The sequence below is a fragment of the Morone saxatilis genome, unplaced genomic scaffold (assembly GCF_004916995.1).
Source record: "Morone saxatilis isolate NCDOM2014 unplaced genomic scaffold, NCSU_SB_2.0 Contig19, whole genome shotgun sequence".
In the NCBI taxonomy this organism is placed as follows: Eukaryota; Metazoa; Chordata; class Actinopteri; family Moronidae; genus Morone; species Morone saxatilis.
In genome coordinates this window covers 22,088,501-22,092,905 of record NW_023339751.1, presented here as the reverse complement: position 1 = coordinate 22,092,905, position 4,405 = coordinate 22,088,501, and the positions used below count along the sequence as shown (strand labels likewise).

The following is a 4,405-nucleotide window of genomic DNA, read 5'->3' as shown; positions in this document are numbered from 1 at the left end:
CAGATGAATGTGAAAACATCCAAAAAATGTTACAACAGGTGTAAAATTCAATGTTTTATTTACAAAAGCCAGTTAAACAGGAAGCTTCCTTATGGTACCGTGTACTAGTCTGTGTAAGAGAGTGTGAGTGTGTGTGTGTATGAGAGAAAGTAACGAGGCTAGTCGACTGCAGTCTGTCTCAGAGCGTTTAATCATCAGGACCAGTCAGATTCACCGCTTCATCAAAATCTCCACCAATAAAACCTCAGGACCTTTTTACTACCAACGCTATGCTAACATTCTGTACATTTCATTCATTCATTCAAGTATCCTTTTCATTCCTTTGTGTGTCCATCTGACCATTCACGTCCATAAAATTGCTCATTCATGCTTTATTTTTTTACTCAGTCACTCATTCATTCATGCGCACACCGGACTCAAATGCAGTCTGGTTACATTTGGCCTGGCTGTTAATCCATTCGTCCATTCATCAGGGATGCTATTTATATCCGTATGAAGCACCAACCATTACCATTCATTAGATTAAGTATAGATCATACAGAGCTTTTAACTGTTTAAACAAACCGGAATAGACCAGAGCCGTGCTTCAGAGCAGATTTGTGCAAAGTGTGTGTGTTAAAAATGGTAAAAGACGTTAAAAGTTTCTAGCTTGCACCATAAAATCATTTAGTGTGTGCTGCTTCCACCTACAGCACAGCGCGTCCCCAAATGATTCTAAGTTAATGCTGACAGGGACAGAAATGGCTGCAGACAGGAGCATTAGCATGTAGTAACAGGCAGAGATACATCATTAATATCCATCCATCTGGTGTGCAGCATGGCTCTGGTCGAGGCGGGTCTTTGTTCTAACCTAAAATACTCACTCTGACTGTGAGAAGTCTCGACCATCGGTTACCAACCTGACAAAAGCTCCCTCTCTGGCTCTGAAAACCAGGGTCTGTTAAAAACCTGCTCATACTTTCAGTCCTGTAGGGAACCAAAACCAGTGACCAGAATTTGGGCCTCGAACCTCAGTTTGTTAAAGAACCGATGGTCTTTGACTTATCACCCAATCAGAGAGCTTCACCTCAAATACTGACACACTGAGGAGCCAATGGGATCCAAGCAGGTTAATAATAATAATAATAATAATAATAATAATAACAATAACAACTCTATTGCTTGTAGTATAAAAAGTTGCGTAGTTCAATAATCATTTCATTCACTGTTTGTGTTTCTGAGGGTAAACAATAAAATCACAATACTGTCATCTGGATAAAAAAAAAACTAACACAAAAACAATACAAATCTGATATGGCAACCACTATAATACTAGTCTGTTGCTATGGAAACACATAGAAGGGCGGTTCTGTTGCTGTGGGAAATGGAAAAGATACATCGGACATGTAAGTCACCATGGTAACTGTTAATTACAGTATATATATTATTTTAAAGTCAGGTTATGCTGTTTGTTTCTGTTTCTCTACCACTCAGTTTGTGAGTCTGTCCCTCAACACAGTAGAAATCAGTAAATCAGTAATATGATATGATAAAATATGATATATGATGTTTTAAGGACTCAGAACAGCGCTAAAGCTAATGACATTTAACGGGGAACAAACTGTGCTAAACGTTTCACAAGAGGCACGGAAAACTGAAGTTATGAAGTAACTTATGAAGTAACTTATGAAGTAATGGAGCTGCTTGTGGAAAACAGCTATAGTGATGTCTTTCCCCACGTCCCAACTCAAGAGTAGAGAGTAGGGTCCCGCGGGTTAAACATTTCACAGGTCATTGTCTCTTACTGGATATCATGTAGGGGTGAAATGATCGTGCGTGGTTTGATACAGTAGGTTTGCAGTGCCGGGGGAAACAAAAAGCCAACTTAAAATCAGCCTTTTTGTGCATGAAGTCTGGTGAGGATGAGCTAAAACCACTTCTACTTTCAAAAGGTGCATCACAGTGTGGAAGATTCAAAGAGGTAAAGCTCAAATTACTTAAAGATATCACTGGTGTGTGAAATTGAGCCACAACTAAAAACAGCTGAGCTATTTAAAGGAACAGTGTCATTTTGGTGAAAATGCAAATTCACTTTCTTACAGAGTGAGATCAATACCACTCTCATGTCCTGTCCATTAAATATGGATGTTGGCTTAGCATAAAAGCCGGAAGCATGGAGACACAGCTCACCTGTAAAGCTAACTAACACGTTGGATCTTGTTTGTTTAATCTGTGCACAAACAGAAAGGCGAAAACAGCAAGTTGTCGCTTTAGGGGAGCTCTAGGTTTGCTTTAGAGGTGTTTTAGGCGTATATTGAGGCTAGCCATTTCCAACAAGCTAACCGACAAATAGTGAGAGTGGCATTCATTTTCTCATTTAACTCTCAGCAAGAAAGCAAACCGAGCACATTTCCAAAAATGTTCAAATATTCCTTTAACTGGAATGATTCAAAGACCTGACCACGGCCATGAGCAGGTTGTTCTGCGCCAAATCGTTCCACCCCTACATATTTAGTACCAAATCTGTCATGTCAATGTCCATCATCCTGGCCTAGCCCTCGACAGTGTGACAGCATCTCATCATCATAGCAACAGACAAAACAATAAACATGTAAACAAAAACAACAACAAAAGAACATAAAACGGATCATTTGAAGTTAATACATATTCAGAATGTTAAACTACTACGGATAAAAACATTATCATTGTGTCTGAGTGTGTGTGTGTGTGTGTGTGTGTGTGTGTGCAAACTCTCTGTACCATGTTGCATTTTGTGTGTGCGTGTAATTTGGTTAGCTAGTATGCTAAGCAGTTACAGCATGGCTTTCCATTTTAGCCCTGAGCTACGGGCTGAGTCCCATTCCAGCTGCTCGCTCCCTTCTATGCCTCCTTGCCTCTTTCCCTGGCAGAGAAAGACAGGAGGAGAAACTGACTGGAAAACCGTGGAAGGGAGCGGCACCCTGGGTTGAAACTTAGCACTGAACTGCTGTGGAACGCATCTCAACACTGCCTCATTTCCTCTCCTCTCCATTACTTCATCACCTTTTCCTTTTGAGGGGGGGGGGGAAAGAAGAAGGGAGGAGAAGGAGCAGGAGGAGGGAGGAGTCTTTGGCATTGAGGGGAGAAGAGGTGAAGCGAGGCTAAGAGAGGAGAGGAGACATTAACATTGAGACTTGTCCTCCTGCAGATAGTGGGTCTTTCTGTGAAGCTGTGGGAGGGGAGGGGTTAGTGAGGGGATGGGGGGGACCCAGCACTTTTGATTGACAGGTGAATGAAGCTGCTGAACCAATGGGAGCAAGGTTAAAGAATAAAAAACAAAAAAAATACAAATTCAAAAAAAAAAAAAAAATAAAACAGGAGGGAGGGGATAAGCTGAGCTACTGATTTTAATGACACAATCTCCCATAAAGCCACAAAATGACCCACTATCCACTTTACCACGCTAGGATAGGGCTGTGTGTGTGTGCAGACACTGTTAATGTGTGTGTGGATATGTGTGTGAGTGAGTGTGGTGAGTGTGTACAGTCACTGTGATCCAGTCAAAACATGTTCATCAGTCCAATCTGGGGGAAAGGAGCTCAATAGTCTCTCCTTCAATCTCCTCCTCTCCTCTCCTCCTCATCTAAACACTTTCTGACTGATAAAACAGAAAGAGCAGAAGAAAGGAAAAGATGGAGGAGAAGACAAGAGGAAAGTTTTTGAGAGGAGAGCAGAGGAGTCCTGACTATTGATCTCCCTCCTGTTGAGCAGTGCTGTTTGGAGCCAGAGCCTTAGATAAACAGAGTTTGGCCAAGTCCAGTCAGAGCCATGCATAGACAGAAGTTCTCGCCGCCACTGGGCGTTTAAACGTTACAGTCTGTCTGTCTTTCTGTCTGTCTGTCTGTCTGTCTCTCTGGCTTCTATTGGTGGAGAGTCGCCATTTCCGGGTCATGTGACCTCTTGCTGCTGTCCCATTGGTTGAGTGGCCTAGTGGGTCTCTTTGAGGGCTTTGAGGAGAGGGGGGTTCTGGGTAATGATATGATCCTAGAGAGAGGACGACAACAACAACATCAACAAAAACAACTAAACAAAACAACAACAACAACAACAACCAATCGGGTGCTAGGTGGGTGGAGCGTGCAGCAAGACAGAGAGTGTGGAGGTGTGGCCTAACCTAGCATAGAAATAGAGGATCTAGAGCGAGCGGCACAACCACAGGCAGTGTGACAGAGCTTCTATCTGCTTAAGAATTTAAATATTTGTGTATGTAGCATTCATTTAGACTTTAGACCAACTGATTTTTGAGGCCGATACAATATTTAAATTTGGGATAAACTAGCTGATATTATAATGAATGTACAAATGTTTGGTTAAAACCCCTTCAAATGTTGTTTTTAAAGAACTGTGACACTGAACACAACATTTTGTAGCTGAAAAATAAACTTGC

General features: G+C 41.7%; 1 protein-coding gene across 1 annotated transcript in view; it reads right to left on the bottom strand.

The window, feature by feature from the left end:
- The window catches only part of itsn1 (intersectin 1 (SH3 domain protein)), a gene marked incomplete in the record, with an annotated part of 41,571 nt that overhangs the window by 8,763 nt on the left and 28,403 nt on the right, over nt 1–4,405 (bottom strand).